This window comes from Ictidomys tridecemlineatus, chromosome 5 (assembly GCF_052094955.1).
Source record: "Ictidomys tridecemlineatus isolate mIctTri1 chromosome 5, mIctTri1.hap1, whole genome shotgun sequence".
NCBI lineage: Eukaryota > Metazoa > Chordata > Mammalia > Rodentia > Sciuridae > Ictidomys > Ictidomys tridecemlineatus.
In genome coordinates, this window is record NC_135481.1 from 90,080,769 (window position 1) to 90,095,351 (window position 14,583).

Here is a 14,583-nt window from a genome sequence, read left to right on the forward strand (position 1 = left end):
ATGGGTTCTTGAGGTCAGAAAAGGAGTTCTATTTGATTCTCATACCTCTCTTGCACATGGGAGATACTCAATATTAACTAGTACAGTTCTAGGTAAGAGAACTGGGACTTGAACTTAGGTTTTATTATTCCCCAGCAGGGTTCCTGCTGATTTAGCACATCAGACTAGATAAAAGCATGTGAAGTGTATCCTTACCCTCAGGTGCAACTGAATAATGCTATGCAGGCTTCTGCTCCAATAAACTCCCCTCAAGAGTTCTTCCTCCACCACTGTACCAAGAGTCAACAGACAGCTAAAGTATGCCCCTACCACCAGGATCACCAACACTACCACTAGGCCTGGACTGAAACCCTCAAATCTGACATGTCTAACAAATCTGTTCAGTTGATATTACATATTACCTTCCACAAATGGGCCACCCCAGGACAACCTATATCATAATAACTATTTAAACACACCCAATTCCCTTCCAAATTGTAATTCCTTTGTGAGGGGGGTCCATGCCTTATCTCAGCAACTAGCATAGTACCTAATACAAAAAGTATTCTCAGAAAATGCATGCCTGGCAAATGCTACCTGTTGCAGACACCATGCTATACAAATCACCAGCCTAGTCATTCCCTTAGGGACTTCTGCGGACAGATGTGCTCCTCTTACCTAGGTTAAGGCATTAAATCACCTGGGAAGGACACCATAAGCAATCAAACTCATTAGCAATGATTAGCTGATGTCATTTATTCACCATCTCTGAACAGAAAAAAAAAAAAAGCCCTTTGGGAATGGGAGTGGGAAAAGATAAAATATGATCAAGAAATATGAGGTAAAAGTCCAATGCACCAGGTGCCACAGTGAAGAGGAATCTGGCAGCCATGCTGGATAGCACAGGACTGACAGTCCCTGAAGTTGACTCTGAAAGGAGAATGGTTAAGTGTTGACAACTTAATCCATCCAGAACAAATTGTGCACAGAATTCATCAATAAGGGAGCCAAGGATCCAAGATGCACTTGCATTTTTTTTACTGAGGTTAGACGCTCAGTCTTGGACCTTCCAGTTTATTTTATTCTTCCTTCTTCCCTCCAGATTACAGGGAAAAATAAAAAAACAAAAAACCCAAAGTCAATCTGCTATATTCTCGCTCAGCAGCTCCTGTTAGACGTCAATAGGAAGGGCTGATGCTGTAGCTCAGTGGCAGAGCACTTGCCTAGCATGTGTGAGGCACTAGGTTCGATCCTTAGCACCACACAAAAATGAAACAAATAAAATACAACTACAACTGTCCATCTACAACTACAAAAAAAAAAAAAAAAAGAAGAAGAGGAAGAAGTCAATAGGATACTGATTCAAATCAGCCTTATCCATTTGAAAGTCTTAGCCAACCAGAACCTGTACGGACAGTAAGAAATAAGGGGGAGCAGATGAGGGATTTCACTGCTTATAGCCAGAGTTGGATCCAGGATCTCTGGTTTACTGTCAGCTTGACAACAGATTTTGATAAGTTGGTCAGCCAAGTCTTCCCTAGGAATACTTTCTTCTATCCTTTGAAGGGTTCCTGCCCCAATTATTTACCTATACACAAAGAAAGATAAGGTGGGTATGGGTGGGAGGGGTAGTGGTGCTGTGTGCATGTTTTTAATATTTTTCCTTTTAAATAAAAAATGAGTGGGAAAAAAAAAAAAAAAGGGAGACTGCCTCATGGGGTAGCAGAAAGGAAATTAGACTAAAAGAAATATAGATCCCAGGCCTGGCTTAGCTACTCATAAAGCTCTGTGATCTCAGGCTGGCCACTTCATTCCCTCAAGCCAGTTTCCCCACCCTAATGTAATGATAACCACACACACTGTATTCCATATGCCAGGTACTTTGAGAAATACGTTAAAGCTTTTTACATTTATTTCTATTACTCATAAAAATCCTATGAAGTCTTTTTGGTTGGTTGTTTTGTTTTAATGGTATTGGGGACTGAAGCCAGGGCGACTAACACATGCTAGATAAGTGCTACTGCTGAGTCATTGAGCTACATCCCAACCCTGTCTACACCCCAACATTTTTTGTTTTGAGACAGAGGCTCATCATATTGCTGAGGCTGGTCTAGAATTTGTGATTTTCCTGCCTCAGCCTCCGGAGTAGTTGGAATTACAAGTATGTGCCACCAAGCCTAGCCAAATGAAGTAGTTACTACCTTCATTTTGCAAATGAAGAAACTAAGGTTCAGAGATGACAAATGGCTTGCCAAAAGCTGTATAGCTACTAAGTAGCTGACTTTCAAGGTCATTTTTTTTTTTTAGATCCCAAACCCATTAAAGCCATATGCCATTGTAAATGACCTCCAAACTCCCTTTAAAAGCGGGGCAGAGCATGAATATAATCCCAGCAACACTGGAGGATAAGGCAGGATGATTCTGAGTTCAAGGTAAGCCTCAGTAATTTATAAATTCCTGTCTCAAAATAGATAAAGGGGCTGGGGATATAGCTCAGTTGGTAGAGTGCTTGCCTCACAGGTATAAGGCCCTGGGTTCAATCCCAAACACCAAAAAAAAAAAAAAAAAAAAAAACGTGGACAATAAACAGGGCTAAAATGTAGCTCAGTAGTAGAGTTTCACTGGGTGAAATCCCAAGTAGCTCCCTCCCCTCCCCACAAAAAAAATAAATAGAAACTCCCTTTCAGATAGAATACTCTGGAATTTCTTCAATGATCCCTCAACTTCAATTTTTCTCCATTGATCTGTTTACAGCATCATCAAGTTCTAGAAGCACAATTGCCTAAATTGTACTTTTTTTAGTACTGGGGATTGAACCCAGGGCACTCTACAACTGACCTATATCCCCAATCCTTTTTATTTTTGAGACAAGTTCTCATTAACTTGCCAAAGCAGGCCTCTTAGTCCCCATCTTCCCAAGTAGCTGGGATTACAGGCATGTGCCACAGTGTCAGGCTCAACTTGCACTTTTTTAGGTCACTGAAGTAAGCACTTAAAATCATTCAAGGGTCCATTAGATCCCTGGGGCTAGAAGAGGCTTCTAACTCCTCATATTTACTCTTGTCATTACTCACAGGAGATAAATCAAGGACAACTTTAGAGAATAGAAGGCTTCTCAAACTCATATATAAGCCTTTTTAGTATTATTTATTTATTCATATATGTGTAATCCAAAAGTTAGCAGGGATTGAAGTTATCTGTGCCCCTCATCACTAGAGCAGGTCCATTTTCACTGTGCACTAGCCAGTGCTGTCCTATAATCAAGAGGCTTTTTGCCAAACTGATGAGCACACAATGTACTGATTCTACCCTTAATGGCTTCATCTCCAAGGTAGTGTGATTCAACATTCTAAAGGGGCAAAATAATAGTTAGCAAACAAAGTATTAAAACAGAAAATAAGCAAATTGTTAAAGCATTTTATAATTTTTCAACTTGCCTTTCTCTATACCAAATAGATTATTGAGAGAAGTTGCCCTGACTCTATAGAGCTACGTCTAAACCATTCTAGGTTATCCAAATGGAGTTGCAGATAGGCATGAAGATGTTCCAGAAAAAGCACAGATTTGGACACTTAGACTCAAAAAAAAAAAAAAAAAGACTATGTAACTCAGAGAACAGTCCAGGTAGAGGTTAGAAATAATAGGGGAAAGTTACCCTAGAGTTTAATCAAAGGAGATCTGTCAATATTTGGCTTTTTCTGTAAGAGACATCCAGTAGAAGCAATTAACATAAAGCAAATTCAGGTAAGAGCTGCAGTTTGTCCCATGCTGGCAAGGGAAATAGTACTCTCATACGCTGCGAGTAGAAATATAAACTGGTTTAGACTTTTTGGAGAACAACTTCCATCTCTATTAACATTTAAAATTTCTATCTAGCAACTCTAATTCTAGGCATTGTATAGAGAAATACTTCAACATTCTCTTTTTTTTTAAGTACTCACATATGCTAGGCAAATACTTGAACATTAAACTACATACATCCCCAGCACTTTTAAAAATTTCATTTTGAAAAAACAAAATTAATTTGCTTGTTTATTTATTTATTTTGGTACTGGGGGTTGAACCAAAGGGTGCTTTATCCCTGAGCTACATCCCCAGGCCTTCTTTAAATACATTTTTTAAAATATATTTATTTATTCATTGTAGTACTGGGGATTGAACCCAGGGGTGGTCTACCACTGAGCTCCCAGCTAGCAGGGATTATACGTATGGCACCACTGTGCCCAGCTCAACATTCATTATAACATGTTTATAATTCCCATCACTAGGGAATAGAAACATGAACTATAGACAATGTATACCAGTTAAAAAACAAAGTAAGAACTTTAGGTAGTGAAATAGAAAGATTTTCAATGTATATTATTCTTAAAAAGCAAGTTATAGAACTCTATTTATAGGGTGCTCCCATTTATGTAAAACTAAAACACCAAACACCTTACAAAATCATATTGTCCTTTACACACATAAATTCACTGAACAGTCTAGACAGGACATAGTCTAATCAGAGAACAATAGTTTTAAAAAAATGAGGGAAATAAAGATCAAAGGGTGAGGTTGGGGGGCGGTCTTCTCCTACCTATATTATCTGAAATTCATTTAGAAAATGTATTCACGTACAGTGAATAATCACAAAGTTTAAAATGAACTAAAATATAAGGGCCACCTTTCTATATGAAATGAAAGATGTTCAAGACATTACCAATACCAGGTATAGTATAATCAACCTCATGGTTGGAAGCAGGAGAAATGGATGGATAAGTATCAGCTTGGAGTAAGAGACATGACTTCAGATATCGACCTGCCACTCACAGGTCCAGTGAATACGCACGCTATTTAATCTCTCCAAAACCCTAATTTAAGAACTTTCTACCTGGTTCACGGGGTACTGTGAGGTTTAAGTGAGAATATACAAAGTACTTTCCGCAAAGCCCACCATTGATAAGCATTCAAAAAATGATAGCTGCTATTTGTGTTAAAATAATAATTTCAGTGTTAAAATTAAATCCCTAAGATCATTTCAAAGAGAATCATCAATATAATGGATTATGATTTAGTCTTTTTTTATTTAGTCTTTATATTAGTCATTTCTCTTTTTTAAATTACCAATTCTGTGAGTTTTGGTCATTAAATTTTAGCACTGGAAAATGATTCTCAAAAGTTCACCTAACACTTGGTGTGGTGGCACATGCCTACAATCTCAGTGACTCAGGAGGCTAAGGCAGGAGGATCACAAGCAAGGCCCTGTCTCAAAATAAAAAAATTAAAGGGATTGAAGTGTAGCTCAGTGGTAGAGTACCCCTGGGTTCAATCCCCAGTAACACACACACACACTCACTCACCAAAAAAAAAAAAAAAAAGGGAAAAGGAAAGGTGGTCAAGGTGTGGAATACTTGTAGACTCAGCTACTTAGAAGGCTGAAGCAAATCCAGTAGACCAGCCTGGCCAACACTGTAAGACCCCATCTCAACAAAAAGGAAATGCTGCACCTATAGACAGCACTTCTATCCTTTTATCTACCCTCTCACATGGCTGCTCCTCAGGCATGCCCCTTTTGCCAATTTGTAAAAAGTAAGAGCACCACAAAAAAACTGGTAGGTTTAGGGGAGAATAAAACTTAGAGGCAGAGAGCCAGCTTCGCATGCACAAGGTCCTGGGTTAGAGAGTGGGGGGAGAAAAGCTCCCTTCAGAGGACAAATAATTGCCACAAGTAGGTATACCATAGACCTGAAAGCAAAGATTCCATCTTGATACATGGTTGTATATTAATCAACATATTTGCTGAATGGCTACTAATGTACGTATGATTTTTAGTTAGTGCTACTTGGACCTCATTCTAAAGTCCCAGGTTTCTTCTTTTTTCTTAGTATATTTTTTAGTTGAAGATAGACACCATACCTTTATTTTATCTATCTATCTACTAATTAATTTTCTTATTTTATGTGTGCTGAAATCAAACCCACTGCCTCACAGATGCCAAGCAAGCCCAGTCCTGGGTTTCTGATCTCAAGGAGCCACCCTACTTTATGAATATAAGAAAGAATAAATAATAACATAAGATGACACAAAAGAAATATAGGCAACCAATGCTATGGAAGTTCACATGCATGTGTATACATACAGAGTGAACTCCTGCTTCAGTACTTCATTGTCCCCACTTGAACTAGAATATAAACCCATTAGATGTAGTTCTCTTATTCCTTGTTTTTATATTTAACCCTAATGCCTAATGATAGATAGTAGGTGCTTAATAAATCAAGACACTCTAGGCTCTGTAGTGAATATGCAAATATTTGAGTAAATTATGATAGCAGGGATAATGGGAGGGGGGGGTATAAGTGAATGGTGGTTAGAGAATTAGTTAAGGTAGTTTGCCCCTGGTGTTCTTTGGGCTGAAACAGTTTGGAGTGGCAGCCATTGGGAGGCTCTGCTAACCTGCTAGAGGCCTCCCAGATTTCAGGGGAGGGGAGTTATTTTGGTTTTTGGTACCAGGGGCACTTAATCATTGAGCCACATCTGCAGCCCTTTTTATTTCTTGAGACAGATTTGGCTAAATTGCTGAGGCTGACTTTGAACTTTCGATCCTCTTGCCTCACCCTCCCTAGCTGCTGGGATTACAGGTGAGCATCACTGCCTTGGGCTCCAGATTTCAGTTCTTGGTGGAGGGTAGGCCAGGCAGAGGAGAAACTTAACTCTGTACTGAATATAGTTTTCTTTGCTTCTCAGAGGAGAAAAGCAAGGACAAGTAAGCTGTACCTACTTTTTTCAGGTTGAACAACAATAGTGACCATAGTGGAGTCCTCTGTGCCTGCCACAGCCCTGTCAGTCCATATCCCCTCTTCCTTTCCCTGCCCCATGTGGACTCCAGCCATTCTCCTTTCTCCCCATCCTTCAGTCAAGGACAGAAGCCATGCTAATCATAAAAGTCATCTTTCTGAATTCTATGCTAGGAACCAGTACTCTAAACCTACCAGGGAAGCAATAATCTGATTTGAAGAAAAGGTTCATCCCTCAAAATTTAATTACAGAGCAAACTCTAAGTTCACCCTGGATAGAATGAAGAGAAAGAACTGAATCAAATCCAGATCCTGAATTTCCTACCCTGAATTTTTTTTTTTTCTCTAGGACACACTACACACTACAGGATTAATATTTTTTTCTATCTAGGGGAACAAAACCTTCAAAATTCATCACCTCCCCTAGTTTTGAGCAAACTTGAACCAATTCTAACAGATAAGAATCTATCCCCTAAAGAATTCTCTCAGTAAAGCATCCACTGCCTTGCAAGGAGGAAGTTCTCCTTCATTTCTAACCTAAAGCACTCCTATTAAAATTAAAATTTATTTCTTTAGAAGACAGTGAAAGTAGCAAATTAGCATTCTCTGTATCATTAATTCTCAGGTTACTCATGCATGCTAGTGTTTGAGATTCACAGCTCTACCTCCTACCCTTTCGAGGCTTCAAGAGACATTCATTTCTCCAGTGTTAATAATTCTAATTATTTTCCTTTTGAATAGGTTCCATAATTTCCCTTCTTCATGTCTCTTCTCTCAGGTTTCTTTCTACTCTTTGACTGTTCTTTCCTCATCTGCCCCTTATTTCCCTTCCCCTATCTTCCCATTCCTAAAATCTCCTTGCCTGAATGGACAGAGTCTTGCTTTAAGTACCCCCGTTTTTCTGACCTGGCATTCTTCCCTGTAGGAATGTTAATTAGCATGTAGGATTTAATTAATTCAGCAGCTAATTAAAAATGGGAGAGAAAGAGCGGGAGAGGAGGAGGGCGGGAGACACAGAGACTGCTTCAGTGCAGAAGGCATCGCAGATGGTTCTGGGTTGGCTGGCACCATGCCACCGCCCCCAACTCCCCCTGCACGCACAGTGAGGGGAGGGGCAAAAGTGAGGGGCATAGGCTGGCAGAGTCTCTAGACAGGCTCCTTCAGTCCTGCCGCTGCTTTGTGTTGGGAGAGACAGAGAAGAAGAAAACAAGAGAATGAGAGAGACAGACTCGGACAGACTCACACCCAGGAAGAGCTGAAGAAGAGGGCATCGAACTGACAAACCGAGTAATTCCTCCCTTCTTCACTCTGGAAGAAGCCAAGAATAGAGCTTGTTCATCCCAAGAGACAGCATGGGGTTCTCTGGCTCCCAAGGACCACTGAGGACAAGATGGAAAAACATAGCCACTGAACCTCTAGAGAAAAAGGGATAGCTCACTCTGGCAACCAGGGAGTTCCTCTGCTGCCATTCTCCCCATACCAAGCTGTCTCCTCAGCATGAGCAGGCGAGAAGGAAGATAGCTATTTAAAATGAAAGACAGGTCAGGAAGAGGGAGTGGGCACAGATGGGCAATGCTGAGCAGATGGACAAGAGGGAGATATAAAGGAAGAAGAATGAAGGGTACATATGAGAAGGGAGAAGAGAGGGAAGGCAAAGAAGAAATAAGTAATGGAGGAGAAGGAAGAAAGTCAGGGATAGAGGCATGCTTTTTTTGTTTGCCAAGATGGATAAAGAAGGATGGGATGTTCATGCAGAGGACTTGCATCTATTGATCCCGCCCAGTCAAGGCCAGATAGTGGGAAGGGCAGAACTACAGAGAGAGGGCAGGAACAGATCCTTCTGTGGATCAACCAAGCTACGGGAGACAGGGAACTCATCCTGCAGGACCTACCTAAATACTGGATATTTCTGCCAAACCAGGAATTTATCAAAGGCAATGGAGAAAAGCTTCCAAATGAACACAAAAGGAGGCTAGAATGACAGGAGGCTGCAGAATCGGATTCCAGGAGCTCCAGCAGGGAGATGGGTGAGGAATGGGATTTTTTAGCAGCACCCAGCTGGCTCTTTAAAGAGTGTCATCTGATGCTCTGAGGGGAAATACATCCTTTAAGGGACTGATTTGAGGATTTAAGGAATAAGAAACAGTAAAAAGGCTTTATTTTAGAAAGTATCCCTCTAGTAGGAGGCTAGATCTAGGAAGCTTTGGGGCTTAAAGCCTTGGGAGGGGCTAACTAAAGAGGGCAAGAAGGCCTGCCATCAGAGACAGATTACTTAAGATTTGATTGAAAGAAACTGAGGAGGGTGTAAAGCCAGATGAAGGTTTTCTGGTGTTAACTGCCATAGAGCTGAATGCAGTGGCAGAGGAGGGTCACTGTAGCTAAGAGACAGGGTTTTCTAGGCTAGGAATTCTGATTTGATCTCTTTACCACCTAGGGCTTCCTGTAAGAGCCAGCAGTAAGTACATCAAAATTGGGAGAGAGGAAGTAGAAACTCAAGGACTCTATATTCTCCAGAGCCCACCCGTCGGGCTAAACCCAAGACTGGTAGATGAAACAAAGCAGTTCTCAGTGTAAGTTGCCATAGGTTCAATGTATAAAATACAAATGCTTCCTAAGCCTGTTTTCTAGTCTAGGTTTTAATTAACAATAAAAAATGATAACATTTACTAATATAATCACAATGATGGTTTGACACAAGAGAGAAATTCTACAAGTTAAGGCTAGCTCGTGGGAAGGAGGAGGTAGTTCAGATAATCTTACATTATTTAAGTGGCCCTGGTACTGAAGAATTTGCTAAATGAACAACAAAAGAGAATGGAGTTTCCAGAGTTCTAGTATCCACAACAAGTTCCACCTAGTTCTTAGGCATTTAGGGAAGAAGGCTTAAAAGAAGGGGCATATCAGTCAGCTGGAAGGTCAAATTCAATCTGAAAAGGGAATTCATCCCCTGCCTTAGCACTCTCAAAGTCCCTCTGATAGGCTGGGTTGTAGAAGGCCCAGGAAATTCTAGCCCCTTCCTGGTGAGACAGGCCTCTTGCCTGCCAGGCCTGCACACTATCGTCAACCTGACCATGCTTCTGACTTTAAGACTGTCTGTGACCCTAGGAATGAAATGGGAACATTGGTTTCCAAGAGGTAATAAAGAAAAAGTCAGACATAGATGTCAGAGGGCATAGATTCTAATGCCAACTCCAATAACAATTATTTGTATGGTCTTAAGACAAACCATTTCTCCCCATAGCACCTGTGAGTGGAAGAAAACAAAAATCTTCCCATTTTAGCTATAATGCATTCAGCACCTAGAGAATAGTTTATTACTATTCCAAAGGATTCTAAAACTAAAACGTCACTACCATTCATTGCAACAAATATTTATTGAGCCTAGCCTTTAAGAGAGGGTTCTTAACTGAGAACAGAGATCTATATTACACAAGAAACAAGACCCTAACTAGAGTACCCTAAATAGGACATGAGAGATGAGTAAGAAGGGCAGCAAGAAAATCAGCTGAGGAAACGACCACTGGCCCATCTGACTCCACCAAAGAACACTCCTTATGAATGCAAGAAAGGCAGGCAGACAGGAGATAGATTTCCGCTGGCACCTTCAAGTCTCAGCTTGTAAAGCAAAGCACATGGTGCTCAAGCATACTCTTCACTCTGGCTCTTTCCAGGGTTCTGGCAAACTCTTAACTCTCTCCTTAGTCCGAGAGTCAGCTTTGTCTCACACATGATAGAACAATGTAAGTCATACATTCTGGGACTGCCACTAAAGTTAAGGAAAATCTCCTCCCACCAGCAGACAAGAAGCCACACTGTCCACATTATAGACAATTCCCAGGACATACACAAAGAAAAGACTCAGCACTACTATTCAGGGAGTTACTGGGATCTATTAATTATAAAGAATAATTTGATAAGAGAATAAGCCATCTTAGAAACTGGATAGCTTTATAATCAACAACATTGCTGAATTAGCTGAGGAGTCTAGGCTAATGGTCATACAATTTGAGAAGTCTCCAGATAAAGTTATGAGGTACAGTAAAGTAAGAATTGAGGTAATTATCTGATGGGCTATATTCTGGAAAGGCCAAATAATAAAGAGAACTATAGGCTGAGTGGGAAAACCATGTAAATTCAGCTGAGACAAAGGAGAGATATAAAAAGAGAAAAGAGAAAGCAGACTATAAGAGTGAGCCAAGGTCTTAAAGATAGAATCATTCTCAGCAATGACCAATCAGCCAGGGTGCCCATGCAGGTGTCACAGTTGCTCCAGCAAGGACTTTTTGAGGACTCAAAAGATCAATAATAGGACATCTCCTAAGGGACCAACAGGTTTTAATTGCATAGTGTTCCTCCAGTCTTCAAATTACAGGATAACATAAGAACAGCTATCCTTAGCAATCTAAATCAAAAGTTTCAAAAATGCCCTTAATATCTGAATTACTGCTCTTCTCATTTGCCCAGTATGTGGAACCAAATTGTATAGATTCACATAACACAGAATCCCTGTGAGCTAGACTCTCACTATCCAAATCCAAGAACTGAATAGGTAATGGATAGCAAAGAATACCTATCCTTTCACATTTCCACCCATTTTCATACAGTCTCGTGATTCTCCCAACCAGTCTTCAATACTGGCCTCTTCAGTTTTCCTCACCCCATTCTCTTCTAAACCACTTTCACCTACAGCCCTCTTATAGTAGGAGAGCCATCTGGAAAATGGCAAGGGTGGAAAAGATTAAAAAAAAAAAAAGTGAGGGGAGAGGTGGGTACTAAGGTACAGTATAAATTCTAGGTAGAGGAGTGGGATAGAGATCATGCAGAAAGAGAAATAGAGAAAGCAAGAGTGGGAGCAGGGGGAGGGGAAGAAGATGGCATTGCAAGTGAGGGGAGGACGCCACAAAATTAATTTGAGGAAGGGAACAGTAGAGGAGACGTTGGTGGAATAACAATCAGGCAGGAGAAAGGGGGAGGGCAACAGGGTGGGAAGGAATGATGTTGGGGAGGAGGGCCTAGCCTGCAGAGCAACATCAGCACCACCTATGGGTATGGTGAAGGGTTACAGACAGCAACAAAGAGGCCCCTGTTTGGGCATGGGAGTCTGGGACGCAGGTAAGGAAGGAGAAGCCATGGCTTCTGCCCTTCAAACCTCTCAATAATACAACATGCAGGCTAGAATAAATTGTATATGGCTCTCCTGGGAAGAGAGGGACTTAACAAGGTAAGGGAGGGAGGAGAGAGGACTCCTGGCTTTTTCCATTCTAAGGGGGTTTCCCCCTCAGAATTCAGGAGTAGAAAAGAGAAGGGCATGAAAAGGGAGAAATGCCAGGGACTGAAAAGAATGTGTCTGCTTCTTCTTTCATTTGCTGGAGAAAGGATTTTGTCTTTATTTCCAAGTGATTTCCTTTCCCCACTCGATGTTGGAGAGTACAGCTCCCTCCCTGGGGCAATGGATGCCCCTCAGTCAGCTGCTTCCTCCCAGCATAGCCTTGAAACTCCCAACCACCATTAGAAAGCCCCAGGGAGCCAACAAGCTTGAGAAATAAAGGAAGGAAAGGGTCCCCCCCACCACCAGTCAAACAGCCCAAGGGGGAGAGGGAAATGTGATCAGTAGTATTTGTTGTGCTTCCAGGGAGGAAGAATCCGTCACATTTTTAATAATAATAAATACATGAAGACAGATTTGCTAGCACTGCTCAGGCTCCTTGAGAAGGGTGGGGGAGGGGAGCCAATGCAGCTGCAGTGCAGACTAATATCTCCCCCTCCCATCCCCCATTAGATAGGCTCAATATCACAGCAGCCTTCCCCTCCCCCTCTAACCGCAGTCCTCCCCTTCACAGCCCACCCTTTCTATGGTCCCTTCACACAGCTCTGCCCCTCCCTCCCCTACTTCTCTCTCTACTCCCCCAACACTATCTGTATCAGCAGTAGTCCACACTTAACACAGCCTTACCCTAGCTCGAAGAAGCCCTGTATTAGGTCTGACCCCCACTCCTAAGACCTCACTCTTTCCCATCAGTGACCTTCACTAGATGAATGGCAACCTCCCCACATAAAACCCTCCACAGAAGTCCAGCACATCTCAGCATTTCCTGGATTCCACTAAAAGTGACCCCCTTTCCCATTTTTATCTCAATGTGACCTCTTCTCTCACACCCTTAAATATAATGGCCATCAAATGTGCTTGTGTTTAGGGGGTGTCAAGACCTCAGGACTCAGTGACTACTGCCACCTATTGACCCAAATTTGTTCAAGATAGACCTTTAATACACTTCTTACACAGTGACGCTCTGTTATTTCAAAAGCATCAATAGCTTAAACATGCAAAGGCATGGCTCTTGGGGCTTCTCTGAGACCCTCTGAACAATGAGATCAAAGAAATACAAAAGCAAGACTGGGCAGAGAGCCAAAGCAATGATGCCTTTCTCTTTGCAAAGGCAGAAAAAGAGGCCCAAGCAATGAAAAAGGAAATTTATGCCTCCTCTAGGGTCTGCAAGCAAAGAGAAAAGGGGATAAAAATTTTTCCCAAGCACTGGTAAAAATCTTGTGCATCACAATGAGTGAAGCATTTCCAAAACAGTAGAAGGCAGATTTCATTAATATGCCTTCAAAAAGTTGGCCAAATACTTGGGTTGCACTGGTATTTACAGAGCTAGCTGATAGCAGGGAAGATGAGGGACACTGAAGACTGTGCCAATTCTCAATCTGTACCAATCAGGACTGAGAAAGAAACTAGGTTCCAAGGACAGATTTATACCATGAAGTTCTATTGGGATGTTTAGTATGTGTCTTCCACAAACCCAAGATAAGAAATGAGATGTGAGATTGAACTCTCCGTGGTGCTGAAAAACTGATTAACTGCAATCAGGTCATCAAGGTATTCATGAAGATTCTTGTGAACTTCTGACAGACATTCCCCCAGCCCTCATAACATCCTACAAAACAAAGTTTTTGAGGCAAAAACAGGCCTTTGTCAATCTTCTTTGCCCACTGCCTAAGAGGAAAAACCAAGACAGAGATGCTAAATTACTTGCTTAGAACAAAGCCATGACTCTCACCATCATGTGGTAACAATAAACAGGTGCTCATGTGCACTAATGACATTACAGTGAACACTAGAAATAATCTGTTATTTTTTTATATTCATGTGTTCTGAAGTATCAGAGAACAGAATCCAAGTAAGAGAAAGAAGAGTGAACAACAGAAGAGCCTTAAACCCTAAAATTCTTAGTTTTCTTGCTTTACTATACTAACAGTAGTTCTCAAACTGTGTTCTATAGAATTCTAAAGGTTCCTTGGAGATCCAAGACTTTTTTTTTTTTTTTTTTTAGATAGAGAGGTTTTTTTTTTTTTAATATTTATCTTTCAGTTTTTGGCGGACACAACATCTTTGTTTGTATGTGGTGCTGAGGATCAAACCCGGGCCGCACGCACGCCAGGCGAGCGCGCTACCGCTTGAGCCACATCCCCAGCCCGATCCAAGACTTTTCATTCCTATTTCAACCAAAGTAAACCTCAGTCATTCCTGTTTCACATACTAAGAAACTACATAAAATTCTATCAAATAATATACTCTAAATATTGTTTGATGATTTGGGTGCCAATATTCCCCAGAAATAATAATTATAACCATTACTGTAATAATTGTTAATCCTGTTGTAATTGTGAATCCTGTTGAAAGGTCAGGGCAAGCAAGATATCTTAGAATTAAAAACTCAATTAAATTAACATAAGGTTCTTCACAGAGGCAGGGATTTTATCTGTTTTGTTCCCTGCTATGCCACCAAGAGGCCAGTATAGTGTCTGGAACTTGTGGTTTATTTGAAGGCCA

General features: G+C 41.1%; 1 long non-coding RNA gene across 1 annotated transcript; it reads left to right on the forward strand.

Annotated features, from left to right (window-relative positions):
- The first annotated feature begins 7,719 nt into the window (after window positions 1-7,719).
- LOC144377859 (uncharacterized) lies at window positions 7,720-13,858 on the forward strand. The gene is made up of 2 exons (XR_013439075.1): window positions 7,720-8,779; window positions 9,187-13,858. It is a non-coding gene; the product is annotated as an uncharacterized LOC144377859 (long non-coding RNA).
- The last annotated feature ends 725 nt before the right edge of the window (window positions 13,859-14,583 follow it).